The sequence below is a fragment of the Canis aureus genome, chromosome 12, assembly GCF_053574225.1.
Source record: "Canis aureus isolate CA01 chromosome 12, VMU_Caureus_v.1.0, whole genome shotgun sequence".
NCBI lineage: Eukaryota > Metazoa > Chordata > Mammalia > Carnivora > Canidae > Canis > Canis aureus.
In genome coordinates, this window is record NC_135622.1 from 44,728,503 (window position 1) to 44,743,490 (window position 14,988).

Consider the following 14,988-nt stretch of genomic DNA (forward strand, 5'->3'; position numbering starts at 1 on the left):
TGGCCGCCCGGCCCCGGCTGCGGCGTCACGTGGCCGGCCTCCCCGCGGGGCGCCCGCCCCCGCCCCCGCCCCCGCCCCCGCCGCCGCCAAGTCCCGCCTCCCCGCGCCCCCGCCCGCGCCCGCCCCTCCCCGGGCGGCCAGGTGACAGCTCGCGACCGAGGACGGCGGCGGGCGGCGCCGGGACTGCAGGAGGACCCGCGGCAGCCTCTCCGGGGGCGGGGCGGCGGGGGCGCAGCTCCCCCCCTGCCCGGTGCGCCCGCCCCCCGCCCCCGTGCCCCGCCCGCAGTCGCCTCCCCCCCGCCCGGGTCCCGCTCCGCTTCCCGGAGCTCCTGCCCAGAACCGGCCGCTGCGGCCCCGGCTTCCGGGCGTTGATCACCTCCAGCTCCGCTCAGCCCGGCGAGGCCGCCTCATTAACCCCATTTTACCGATGAGCACACTGAGGCTCAGTTCAAGCGACAGCTCGGCCTTGAATCCCGGTTTGACCTCAAAACCTATTGCCTTCCCCGGTGCTCGCCCCTGAGCCCCCCCAAGCGCTTGCCGGGCTCCCAGCCCCTCTGACTTCAGATTTTCACGAGTCTCGTGGGCCGGGGAGCCCCCGCACTGGCGCCGCGCACCGGGTACAGCCGCTCGCGTTCCCCTCGGGAGCAGACTGAGGTCCGGGCAGGTCACCGGGGCTGGAGTCCGCTCGCTCAGGCGCAGAAGATCCCCTGTCCCTTGGCTCAGTCCCTTAAGTCGCTCTCCGCTTCTGCTGTCCTCGCCCGCTTCCAACCCCTCGGCTCAGCTCGGCCGCTCCTGAGGGAGGGACGCCCTTCCCAGAAGCTGCGGAGGCTCCAGCCCGGCGCCCGGCCGAGGCCTCCCTTGGCCGCTCCGCGGGTCTGCGGCGCCTCCTGCAGGTGATCCGGGCGGGTGCAGGCCCGCGGAGGGGCCCGGGGCCGCCAAGTAGGTCTAAGCCCCTAGGCTGGTCCTCGAGGGCTCCATGGACTCTAGTCCTCAGCCTTCCAACCCGGGAGACACCCCCTCACATGCACTAAACCCTCTCTTCCAGGTGACTGACCTCCCACACTGGGGATGGGAACCCCATGAGAAGCGGCACCAGGTAAGGTGAACCCCACTTCTCAGTGCCAAGAGGTGTTTCACATGACTCGATCCGTCTCCATCTTCAGCAGACAGTAGAAAGGGCAACTCCAAGAGCAGAAGTGCCCTGCTCCGAGATAACAGAACAGGAAGGCAGCGGGAGGACCAGGAGGCTGTGCCAACTCCACACCCAGGCCTGTGTGGCCCCCAGCCCCGCCAAGGCGGCCTCCCTGTGCCCACCGCCCAGAGGCTGAGCAGCTGGCCCTGGGTCACTTTTCCTTCAGCCACCGCGATGTGACAGCCTGTGGGGAGTGGGGATGAAGAAGGTAGAGCAAGGGGGAAATGCAGGCATGGAGGGGCAGAGGGGGAAGATGAGGAGGCCGAAGGAAGCAAGCGGGTGAAAGGAGCCTGACTTCGTCCCTCTGCTTTCCCTGCCCTGCAGGCTGTCTCGAGTGGGCTGACCACATCGTTTGTCATCCGAACGAGAACTCTTCTGAGAGTGAAGGAGGTGCTGAGTGGAACAATAGGCATAAACCAGACCCCAGGACAGCGGGTGTAAACCAGGACCGGGCCGCGTGGTCACCCAATCTCTGAAGGACGCCTCCGAGCCGCCTCTGAGTCTACCTCGGTTTCTCACACTTGGCACGCCAGCTCACCCCGGCTCACCCCGGCTCACCCCGGCTCACCCCGGCTCACCCCGGCTCACCTGGCTCTAGACCTGTTTCCAGCTCTGCTTCCACCGCCCCAGTGGCATCCACAGGCCTTCCATTTCAACCCTTACACTTGCGTTTGCTCCTCTCTTACCTTCTATCCCAGCTAAGGAATGGCCTTTCACCTGGTGCCCCAATCTGGAAATCCCCTCACCCCTTATTTACATCCACCTGGTTAGAGTCCTGGTGAGCCTGCTTCTAGCCTGTGTCACACATAGGCCTTCCTCCTTTCCAGTCCTGCTGTCCCAGCCTGACCTCCGTTCCTCCTGCAGTCCTCTCTCCCTGAGGCCACCCTCCATTTTTCATGCCAAAAGCCCTACGGCTCTGGATTTTGGCTGAGTCAGGGACCACATAGGTGTGAAGCATCAGGCAGAACCACTTAACTGGTTGGACCCACTTACTAACTGATGTAGAATGTTCCAGAATCTCTCCAGGGCTTTTTGAATGATTGGCACATCTCGAGGGCCTGACACAAATGATTCGTTTGGAGCTCAGGAGCTGTGTCAGAAGGAACTCGGTGCCACTTGTAAGTGACAGAAGGTAGATCTTAAAGGAGGCTTCTGGAAAGGTGGTGGCAGGACAGAGAGCCAGGAAGTGAGGTGAGGTGGGAAGACGTGCAGTAGAAAAGCCGGACTGAGCAGCTGGAGAGAGCCAGGGGCGTGGGTGATGTGTGACGCTGTGCCTGAGCTCTGCCGTCTGGGGGAGTCTGTGTCAGGCTGAGAGGTGGAGGCAAGGGCTGGATGCCTGGGATCCCCGCTGCTCTGCTGTGGGTTCCACCTCAGGCCCCAGACAGGGCTGGCGGTGGCAGGTGGGAGGTGGCTCCCTACCGGCCGGAGGGGAGGACACGAGAGAGCTCAGTGGCCTGGAGGAGAGGACAGGGAGGGGGTCACAGCCCTGGCAGAGGCCCACCGTTGGCCCAGAGGCCAGGGGGTGGCAGAGGTTAGCCGAGCGGCCCGTGAGTGGGGCAGGGTGGTCAGTGGAGTCGAACGATGGCAAAAGGGGCCGGCAATGGCCAGGGTTGCGTGTGAAACAGCCCTCCCCAGATGGGATAGACAGCCCACGAACTGCGGGAGGCCACGGGGCACCCCTGAGGATTCTAGGAAATACTGTATCCAACTTTTTATTTTAGAAAATCCAAAATGGGGCTCCTGGGTGGCTCAGTCAGTTAAGCATCTGCCTTTGGCTCAGGTCATGACCAGGGTCCTGGGATGGAGCCCCATGTTGGGCCCTTCTCCCTCTCCCTCTCCCTCCGCCATTCCCCTTGCTTATGCTCTCTCTCTGTGTCAAATAAATAAATAAAATCTTTTTAAAAAAGAAAATTCAAAATGTGCACAAAAGTAGAGGTAATATTCTTATGAATCATCCAGGTATTTCTATGTACCTGCTTACTCTTTCTCCTAATTTTTTTTTAAGATTTTATTTATTTATTCATGAGAGACACACACACACACACAGAGGAAACGACATAGGCAGAGGGAGAAGCAGGCTCCGTGCAGAGAGCCTGATGTGAGACTCGATCCTGGGACTCCAGGATCATGCCCTGGGCTGAAGGCAGGCGCTTAACCACTAAGCCACCCAGGGATTCCAATTCATCCATTTAAAGTACACAATTTTGTTTTTTGTGTATTCACCACATTGTGCCACCGTCACCATGATTTTGCCATAAATATTTGCATCTGGGCTGGGCAGCTGAGGGTAGCTGTACTGTCATTAGGCATTTCTAAGGCAAATAATACATGCCCATTAGAAACAATGCTTACAGGGGCCCATGGGTGACTCAGTGGTTGAGTCTGCTTTTGGCTCAGGGTGTCATCCTAGGGTCTTGGGATCGAGTCCTGCACCAGGCTCCCCATAGGGAGCCTGCTTCTCTCTCTGCCTATGTCGTTTCCTCTGTGAGTGTGTGTGTCTCTCACGAATAAGACACATTTTTAAAAAAATCTTTTAAAAAATGATGCTGGGATCCCTGGGTGGCGCAGCGGTTTAGCGCCTGCCTTTGGCCCAGGGCGCGATCCTGGAGACCCGGGATCGAATCCCACATCGGGCTCCCGGTGCATGGAGCCTGCTTCTCCCTCTCCCTGTGTCTCTGCCTCTCTCTCTCTGTGTGTGACTATAATAAATAAATAAAAATTTTAAAAATCTTTAAAAAAAAATGATGCTTATGAAAAAATCGTAATCATTTGGGAAAATCCTCATTGTATAGTGTTAACATAAAAAAGTCGGGATAGCATTTCATGAATAAATGAACCATTAAAGAAAGGCAAGTCAAAGGGAATGTGCTCTCACGTTTTTTATTTATTTTTATTTTTTAAAAGATTTTCTTTATTTATTTCATGAGAGACACGGAGAGACATAGGCAGAGGGAGAAGCAGGCTCCATGCAGGGAGCCCGATGTGGGACTTAACCTGGGACTCTAGGTCACTCCCTGAGCAGAAGGCAGACACTCAACCACTGAGCCACCCAATGCTCTCATATTTAAAGTGTTTTTGTGTCTAGGTCATGGAATAAATGATACTGTCTCTCTAATTTTGAAATATCCAAAGTTTTATGTAGTGAAGAGTCATTTATTTGATCACTTGAAGCCGGTTTAAACTTTACAAATGAGGGAGTAGGACCTGATGGGCTCTGAGGCCCTGCCTGCCTCGAAGGTCTGGGGGTTTGAATATTCTCCAAGCAGACATCCACTGCCCAGCAGAGGGAGCAGCGGGGCCTCACAGCCAAGCCCGCCCCCGTGGGTGCGTAAAGGCCTGCCGCTGCCGGCAGAGCGGGTCATCGGGATGGTTCTGGGAACAGCTAGACCCCCACAGCAGGACACCGCCAGCTTGCCTCCTCACAGGGCACCCAGGGAGATCACCATCCTGTGCCTCATTCAAACTGTTACTTTGGTAAAATTAATTCTTTCAAAAAAGAAAAAAAAAAAGATTCTTTCATTACCTCTTTATTGCAAATTTAGGTATTTATTACTTGCACTAAACAAACATAACCTTTTCACTTATTTAGAATTGTCTTTCATTTCACTCACAATCACTAATTTCCACAAATATGTAGTTCCAACATTTTGTTCAACCTCTGTGTACTGTTCTCCTTCAGATTGTCTTTTGCAATATTAAGAATCAGACAACTTATGTGTTAACCAACTAGAATTTAAATAAAAGCTTGAAACAAACAATGAATACATGGGGCTCCTGGCTGGCTCAGTTGGTAGGGCTCATGACTCTTGATTTCGGGGTCATAAGTTTCAGGCCCACATTGGGTATAGAGATTACTTAAAAAAATTTTTTTAGGGCAGCCAGGGTGGCTCAGTGGTTTAGCACCACCTTCAGTCCAGGGCGTGATCCTGGAGCCCCAGGATCGAGTCCCACGTAGGGCTCCCTGCATGGAGCCTGCCTCTCCCCCTGCCTCTCTGTGTGTGTGTGTGTGTGTGTGTGTGTGTGTGTGTGTGTCTCATGAATAAATAAATAAAATCTTTAAAAAATATTTTTAAATCTTTAAAAAAAAAAGCTATCCCAGGGAGCAACTCCAACTATGCCATCACACGGATTCAGAATTGTGATTGTGTCCTCAGATGTCTGTCAGCTGACAAATTTTCCAGTTGTTCATTGCTACTGTATAGGAATACGTTGATTTGTATATATTGGCCTTTGACCTTCTTAAAATCACTTACAAGTTTTCATATCTATTTTTGTAGATTCCTAGGAATTTTCTATGCACACGATCATGTTGTCTATTTAAATAAAGACAGTTTTGATCGTCTCCAATCTGTTTGCCTTTTATTTTGTACCTAACTACATTGGCTAGGACCTCCAATCCCATGTTGAATTGGAGAGGTGAAAGTAAACATCTTTGCCTTGTTCCTGATTTTCTAGAAGGAAAGTCTTCCGTCTTTCAGCACTGAATACAATGTGAATTGTGTGTGTGTGGGGGGGTTAATTTTATTTATTTATTCATAAGAGACACACAGGGAGAGAGGCAGAGACCTAGGCAGAAGGAGAAGCAGGCTCCATGCAGGGACCCCTACGTGGGACTCGATCCTGGGACTCGAGGATCATGCCATGGGCTGAAGGCAGGCGCTTAACCTCTGAGCCACACAGGCATCACTGTGTGTGGGGGGGCGGGGTTAGGTGACTTTTATCAGGATGAAGAAGTTCCCTTCTATTCCTACTATTTTTTTGTTTTCTGTTTGTCTCCTCTATTTTTTGTTTCTCTGGTTCTTCCTTTCCTGCCTCTTTTTTTCTTTTTAATATATATTTTTAAAGATTTTATTTATTTATTTTGAGAGAGAGCAGGAGCAGGAGGGAGGGGCAGAGGGAAAAGCAGGACTCTAGCTGAGCAGGAAGCCTGACATGGGACTCAGTCCTAGGACCCTGAGATCATGACCCCAACCGAAGGCAGTCACTTAACCCACTAAGCAGTCACCTTAATCTTTTTTTTTTTTTAAGACTTTATTAATTTGACAGTGAGAGAGAGCACACAAACAGGAGGAGCAGCAGGCAGAGGGAGAAGCAGGCTCTCCCTGGAGCTGGAGCCTGATGTGGGAGTCGATCCCAGGACCTTGAGCCAAAGGCAGACACTTAACTGACTGAGCCACCCATACACCCTATTTTCTCTTTCTTTCTTTCTTTCTTTCTTTCTTTCTTTCTTTCTTTCTTCCTTCCTTCCTTCCTTCCTTCCTTTTTCTTTCTTTCTTTCTTTCTTTCTTTCTTTCTTTCTTTCTTTCTTTCTTTCTTCCTTCCTTCCTTCCTTCCTTCCTTTTTCTTTCTTTCTTTCTTTCTTTCTTTCTTTCTTTCTTTCTTTCTTTCTTTTCTTTCTTTCTTCCTTCCTTCCTTCCTTTTTCTTTCTTTCTTTCTTTCTTTCTTTCTTTCTTTCTTTCTTCCTTCTTTCCTTCCTTCCTTTTTCTTTCTTTCTTTCTTTCTTTCTTTCTTTCTTTCTTTCTTTCTTCCTTCCTTCCTTCCTTTCTTTCTTCCTTCCTTCCTTCCTTCCTTTTTCTTTCTTTCTTTCTTTCTTTCTTTCTTTCTTTCTTTCTTTCTTCCTTCCTTCCTTCCTTTTTCTTTCTTTCTTTCTTTCTTTCTTTCTTTCTTTCTTTCTTCCTTCCTTCCTTCCTTCCTTCCTTTTTCTTTCTTTCTTTCTTTCTTTCTTTCTTTCTTTCTTTCTTTCTTTCTTCCTTCCTTCCTTCCTTTTTCTTTCTTTCTTTCTTTCTTTCTTTCTTTCTTTCTTTCTTTCTTCCTTCCTTCCTTCCTTTTTCTTTCTTTCTTTCTTTCTTTCTTTCTTTCTTTCTTTCTTTCTTTCTTTCAAGATTTTATTTATTTATTCATTAGAGACATAGACAGGCAGAGACATAGACAGAGGGAGAAACAGGCTTCCTACTGGGAGCCCTGGGAGCCCAGGCATCATGACCTAAGTCAAAGGCAGACGCTCAACCACTGAGCCACACAGGTGGCCCTATTTTATTTTTTCTATTGGCTTTTTAGCTATACTTCTTTCCACTATGTGTGCATGGCATGTGGTTGTTCTAGGGATTACATTATTCATTCTTACCTTTTAACCCAGTACCGCTTCATACTAACTTGTAACCTATATTATTTTTTTTTTTAGATTTTATTTATTTATTTCTGAGAGACACAGGGAGAGAGAAAGAGGCAGAGACACAGGCAGAGGGAGAAGCAGGCTCCATGCAGGCATGGGAGCCCTGCCCCGTATGACTCTTTAAAGTAAAAGTGATGACACTGTGTTGGGGGTTAATAAGATATATGTAGATGGATTCCACCTCACACTATAGTATATGAGTGAGGGGACAGATGGATCTATAGGTTACAAGGTAGGGCAGCCCCAGTGGCTCAGCGGTTTAGCGCCCCCTTCAGCCCAGGGCGTGATCCTGGAGACTGGGGATCGAGTCCCACGTCAGGCTCCCTGCATGGATCCTGTGTCTCTGCCCCTCCCCTCCATCTCTCGTGAATAAATAAATAAAATCTTAAAAAAATAATATAGGTTACAAGTTAGTATGAAGCTTTTTAAATTTTATTTATTTATTCGTGAGACACACACACACACACACAGAGAGAGGCACAGACACAGGCAGAGGGAGAAGCAGGCTCCATTCCATGCAGGGAGCCTGACGTGGGTCTCCAGGACCACACCCAGGACTGAAGGTGGCACTAAGCCACTGAGCCACCCAGGCTGCCCATAAATAAAATCTTAAAAAAAAAAAAAAGTCATACATATAATAATGAAATTAAGATGAAAATAACAGACATTTACATTTACTCACTGATGGTCTTTATTCCTCTCTGAGGATCTAAGTTTCCATCTTTTTTTTTTTTTTTCCACAGTTTTGAGCACATACGTATTTATTTGTGGGGTCCATCTTTTTTTTAAATATTTTATTTATTTATTCATGAGACACGAGAGAGAGAGACAGAGGCAGAGACACAGGCAGAGGGAGAAGCAGGCTCCACGCAGGGAGCCGTGGGACTCGATCCCGGGACTCTAGGATCAAGCCCTGGGCCGAAGGCAGGCACCAAACCACTGAGCCACCCAGGGATCCCCTAAGTTTCATCTGATATTATATCCCATTAGCCTGTAGGACTTTCTTTAGCAATTATTGTAGTGAGAACCTGCTGGTGGTGAATTTTCTCTTATCTGAGAATGTCTATTTTACTTTTATTCTTGAAGGAGGTTTTCATTGGATATAGAATTCTGAGTTGACACTTTTTTCTTTTCCAGCCTTTAAAATATCCGTTGACTTTTATTAGCATTTATAGTCCACTCTCTAGGGGCTTCATTTAGCTGTTTTTATGTATGTGTGTTAAATCCAGAGTTTATCTTTTTTTTTCTCTGTGTAAAGTTGCTCTGGCAGGATCTTACTCAACCATTACCAGATGCGGATGTGTCCCAACTTTATTTTACAATTAGGTTTTTTATTTCAAGAAAAAAGTTAGACCTATAGGAAAATTGCAAGAATATTATAATAAAGTCCTGGGACCCCTGGTGGCTCAATGGTTGAGCTCCTGCCTTCGGCCCAGGGTGTGATCCTGGAGACCAGGCATTGAGTCCTACATCAGGCTCCCTGCATGGAGCCTGCTTCTCCCTCTGCCTGTGTCTCTACCTCTTTCTGTGTGTCTCTCATGAATAAATAAATAAAAATCTTAAAAAAAATAAAGTCCTATACATCCCTTACCTATATATCTTTTAAAGATTTTATTTAAGATTTTCCTTATTATTTCTGGATTATGGAATTACTTAGAACACAGCAAGACATAAAAGAACCAGAATTTGATTGGCATTTCATTTTACTGAATGTAGCTTGTTATTGCAAAATAAACTGGGAAGGGGCACCTGACTTGCTCAGTTGGTAGAGCATGTGACTCTTGATTCCGGGGTCATGAGTTCAAGCCCCACATTGGACACAGAGTTCATAAAAAAATCAAAAAAGAAAGAAAAAGAGAAAAATGTGGAAAGGAGCCTATTCAAGGGAATTTCTTGGCATGTTTCTATTTTATCATAAAAAAGAAAGTACTGTAAGGATTTATAGATTGTTCCTGAAATGCTCCTTCCTAAAAATAAATAACTCATTAAATATTTACTTCAGGAAGCTAGAATTTTAAGTTTTGGTCAATAGTGATAAACACAGTAAATCAAACTATACCTCTTATAAACTGTGTATTTTTAAATGAATATGTTTTATTTTTAACTAAATAATGCATGTTTATCCCAAAGAAAACATTTTGACTTTAAATATTTTAAGCTTAAGAAAGTAAAAAATGATCATGTTTTATTATTTTCCTTATTCCCAATTTTTAATTGTGTAAAATTTCTTCTAATTGGGCTTCACCCTAAGACTTTTTTTTTTTTTAAGTAAGCTCTACACCCAGCATGGGGCTTGATCTCATGACCCTGAGTCCGGAGTCTGTACTCCACCAACTGGGCCAGCCAAACACCCGCCCCCAATAAGATGTTCTTAAATCTGAAGCTTCAAAAAAAAACAACAAAAACAAAAAAACAAAACAAAAAAAAAATCTGAAGCTTCATTATCCTTTTCATCTCTTGCTTTTAAATGTTTTTACTTTCACAACATGACAAGTTTCAGAATCCTTTAAAAACGACTTTATTCAAATTGTTTACTAAAAGAGAGATTTTGTGTTCTTTGTCTTTCATACCATCCAGAACCACATTTGCCTGAATAGACATTTCAGATGGACTCGGTGTCATCTGGGCCCAAGTGACAGCAAATGATGAAGCAAAACTGTAGAAATTGTCCAACATCTTTTGTGTGAATCAAGTCGATGATTTGCTGAGGATCTAACAGCTTTGCCTTTGTCTGCTGAGACAGATTGTCCAATAATTCCACTGAAATTCCCATCTGAGCAATAAGACAACTAGATCGATGGAAGAGAATAGAGAGCCAGAAATAGACATATACAAATAGAGTCAGCTGATCTTTGACAAAAGAGCAAAGGCAATTCAATGGCGAAAGAAAGAATAGTCTTTTCAACAAATGGTGCTGGAACAAACAGGACACCCACATGCAAAAAGAAAGAAAGGAAGAAAAATAAAAAACAAAAAATGGAATCCAGGGGGCACCTGGCTGGCTTATTTGGTGGAGGATGTGAATCTTGATCTCAAGGTTATAGATTCAAGTCGTACATTGGGTATAGAGATTTCTTTAAAAAAAAATAAGAATCAAGACATGAACTTTATACCCTTCCCAAAAAATTAATTCAAAATGCATTATAGATACAAAACTAGAATTTATAGAAATTAACAGAGGAGAAAACATAAGTGACCTCGGGTTGGGTAATGACTTTTAAGATGCAACATCAAAAGCACCATTTATGAAAGAAAAAAATTATGAAAAAAAATTCATGAAAGAAAAATAGGACTTCAGTAAAATTACAAACGTTTGTCCTACCAATCTGAGCAGCAGATGGAGCCTGGACAATATTCATGGCTACCAAAGAGTGTCAGTTTCCTTCTCCAGATTTAAATCTGACATTTTGAAGAAGGCAACAAATTCTAGGAGCTAACATACTGGCACATATCTGAATCAGGACAGGAAAAGGAGAGCATCCCCATTTCTGTAGGAAATGAAATTATTCTCATCACACAAAAAAAAGCACAACATGGCTGATACTTTCATAACCAGGAGAGTCAACCACAAATCTACCCTTACCACTGCTTTGCTGCTGGTTGCACCAGGCTTCCGGCCGCCTGGCAGCAGGGATGGAAGGCAGCAACTGAGAGTCCTGGGCTTACTGATCAAGTCAAGCCAAGAAGTTTCTAGAACTTGTGGGAGAGCTCCCACCTGGTCACCTACATAGTGGCTGAAAAGCCCTCTTAGTAAGTTGAATTGATCTTTAAGGTCATAATCCTGGCCTCACAAGTAGATTCAATGCAGAAACTCAAAACTCACTGTGAAACCACTGGCTACTGGCTGTTACGAGGAACATAAAAATTTCAAAGTTTTCAGCAAATATGTAATCCTACAAATTACATATTTCAACTTATTTGTAGGATTTCTACTGAGGAAAGCATTTAATTTAATTTACTACTGAACCATTGATAAATAGGATATAATGTTATTGTTAAAAACTGTGGTAACAAAAATTGTAACAGCTAACAAAAAATGTACCATTTTAAAGAATTTTACCGTTTTGTTTTTGGCTCAGTGGCTCAGTCCGTTAAGTATCTGCCTTCGGCTCAGGTTAGGATCCCAGGGTCCTGGAATCGAGCCCCGCATCCGGCTCCCTGCCCCGAGAGGAGCCTGCTTCTCTCTCTCCCTCTGCTGCTCCCCTTGCTTGTGCTCTCTATCAAGTAAATAAATAAAATCTTTAAAGAAAAAATTGTATACCCATACATCTGTGTGATGCCAAGGCCCATTTTGACAATATCAGAGTGCATATACTTCTTGTATTATTTCCTAAAGGACTACTTTATTTTTACTACAAATATCAGGGAGTGGATATAGCCCTTCATTAGGGCGTGGACTCCAGAGGAAGGTAAACACCCAGGTCTGGGAGTCAGACCCACCTAGGATTGAACCAAAGCTTTTCTCCCCGCCATGTGATCGTGGCAAGATCCATAACTTTGCCGAGCTTGTATTTATTCATGTGCCAAGTGGGGACAAGAACACATCACTCAAAGAGTACGTCTCCTAAGTCAGGATTAGTTGAAGTCAGATAATAAAAAGTGGGTGGTGGAGCAGGGAATTCTGTTGCATTTGGTCTAGCCCTTTCCCTTTGTGGGGGCAGGCAAGTTTCTTTGAGGACACTAGGAATCCCTCCATGGCCCTGAGAAAATGCCTCAAGAATATCTGGTTTTATAAGAAGCAACGCAGAGGATCATAGGGGAAGGGAGGGTAAAATGGAATGGGAAGAAATCAGAGAGGGAGACAAACCATGAAAGGCTCTTAATTGTGGGGAAGAAACTGAAAGTTGCTGGAGGGGAGGAGGAGGATAGACTAACTGGGACACGGGCATTAAGGAGGGCACGTGAGGTGATGAGCACAGGGTGCTACATGCAACTTCTGAATTACTGAACTCTACATCTGAAACTAATGATGTTCTATATGTTGACTAATTGAATTTAAAAAATTGTTTTTTAAAGTCTGCTTTGCTTTTTCCCTTTCCTCACTGAGAATTGCCCAGCAGGAAGTAGGGGCAAGAGATCAGTCATTCATTCAACACATACTGAGCGCCTTCTGTGTGCCAAGTGCTCTTCTAGGTACTGGAGCCACAGCAGTCAATAAGACAGACAGAGCCCCTGTCCACATGGACCTTCTGTCCCCAGGGGAGACAGGCAATCAACTGCTGAACACATAGATTTTAACATGGCAGATGGTGGGAAGAACTGGACGAAAAAAGAAAGCAAGGGGAAAGGATAGGGAATCCAAGGCTGGGGCAGTAATGCTGCTATCCTATGTGGAGTGGCCACGGAAGGCCTGGCTGATAAGGGGACATTTGGACAGAGACCAGAAGAAGGTGACAGTGTGAGTGGTTCTGATATATGGAGGATGCGTATTCCAAACAGGGGGAGCAGCCGATGCAAAAGTCCTGAGGCAGAGAGCGTGGTTTGTGAGGGGTGAGAATGGGGATAGGGGCAACGGGTGACGTTTAAAGGACCTCTGAGTGAGTGGGAAGCCTTTGAAGTGTTTTTGGAAGAACTGTGATCCATCGAAATGATCCCAGAGGACGTTCCGTGTGCTGTGTTGAGAGGAGACTGCGGACAAGGGAGGAAGCGGCCGTTAGGGCTTCCCCGTTCTCACTTGCTGGAAATGACGCACGCTGGGCTGGGTAGAGCTACGGTGCTGAGGTGTGGTGGGGTCTGCGGATATTCTGGAGGTAAAACCGATGGGATTTACTGACAGATTGCTGTGAGGTAGGGGAGTGCTTTTATTTCTGCTAAGTATTAGAGATACTCCGGCATGTTTCAAGTTGTGGTGTCCCTACGCTTATGAGTGAAGCACTGTGCCCGCAGGAGACGTCTCCCCTCTTCTACATGGTTTGGAGCCACTTCTCTAGAAAACATTCTCTTTCTGAGTTTGTCAGTTTTGTCAACACTGGAAATTTGCCCGGAGTAACAGTTTCATCTTTAATTATGGCAGCCAGTTTGCAAAGGCAAATTCCCGGGGCTGCGAATTTTGCGCAGCTGCTTTCTGCATCTTACTGAGGGTGAGATCACAGGCCTGACGTCAAGGTTCAAGGTCACCGCACGCCTGCACTTCATTCTGCTAGTTCTCAAGTAAGAGCAGAGGGACAAAGCGGAAATGGCCCTGGGTGGGGGGAGACCTGCCCCCCCCAGCTCAGTGACCGTCAGCTGTGTGACCACCCCCCCAGCATGTCCTGAGGCATCTCTAAGTTAAAGCACTGCAACCAGATCCCTAAGTGACCCATTTGTCCCTCAGACCGCCGTTGCTTTCTTGAGAATTTGGCTGTGCGTTTCCAATGATTTATCCTCTATTTCTAGGTGTCTGCCTGGCTAAAAGCAGGGCCAAGTCACTCTCAGGCATTCACTCACCTGCTCGTGTCACGGCATTTACTGGGCACCTACCCTGTGCCAGACACAGGCAGGCCCTGGAGCCCCAGGGGTACACCAGGCACCCTGAGTCCCTGCCCTCGGAGAACCTGCTGCCCAGCTACTTCCACGCGGTCCTTCAGCTGTGGATCCGCATCCTCAGGGTCTCCTGGAGGTTGTCTGCTTCTGGGGCCACCACACAGCCTTCCAGGGCCGGTTTCCTGGGACTCAGGGCTCCCTCTTTCCCGGGCTACCTTTTCATTTTGCTCGAGAATATCCTCTCAGATTCCTGAGAAGGTGAGCAAGGGAAGAAAAAACTTACCTCCTTGCATATCGGAAGACATCATTTCCTATTTGACAGTAAGCCGAGCTAGTAGAGGACTCTACATAGGGCATCCCTTCCGTTCAGAACTTGGACGCTATTACCCCATTGATCCCTAAGTCTCTGCATTACTTTAGGGAAATGTGTATCATTCAGGTTCTCAGTTCTTTGCAGGTGACCTATTCCCCACCCCACCCCCGATGCTTTTTTCTTTTTTTCTCTTAAGCTTTTCTGTTATCCTCGGAGTTCTGAAATGCCATGATGACAGTCCCCGGTGCAGTTAATTTTTGTTCTTTTGGGCCAGGTTGTTTCGATCTGGAAACTAATACCCCTCAGTTCTGGGCAGCTTTCTTGTCTTCTCTCCCTCTCTTTTGTTTTCCTCTTTCCTTTTCTGGATCTCCAGTTAATCAGATTCTGGCCTTTGGGTTGGCCCTCTGAAGGCTCTCCTTTTCCAAGTCCCTCTCCCTCCATCCCTTCCTCTCTCTTGCATGTCTTACTTTCTGGGAGCTTTCCCTCACTCTCACCTTCTAATTCTTCTCTTGAATCTTTTATTTTGTTGATCATTTTTATTTTAGTAAATTCTATCTCATTGTGTGTGTCTTTTAACTAGCATCCTTTTTTATTTTAAGATTTTATTTATTTATTCATGAGAGACACAGAGAAAGGCAGAGACAGAGACAGAGGGAGAAGCAGGCTCCCCGTGAGGAACCTGGTGCAGAACTCGATCCCAGGACCCTGGGATCACGACATGAGCCAAAAGCAAATGCTCAACCACTGAGCCACCCAGATGCCCAGTATCTCATTTTTTAATTTTTATTTTTGTAAGTAACCTCTACACCCAATGTAAGATCAAACTTATAACCCAGAGATCAAGAGTCG

At 46.6% G+C, this 14,988-nt stretch overlaps 1 long non-coding RNA gene across 1 annotated transcript; it reads left to right on the forward strand.

Moving 5' to 3' along the window:
• The first annotated feature begins 312 nt into the window (after positions 1-312).
• On the forward strand, positions 313-5,693 carry LOC144281101 (uncharacterized). Its single transcript, XR_013349552.1, has 3 exons — positions 313-893; positions 1,046-1,096; positions 1,517-5,693. It is a non-coding gene; the product is annotated as an uncharacterized LOC144281101 (long non-coding RNA).
• The last annotated feature ends 9,295 nt before the right edge of the window (positions 5,694-14,988 follow it).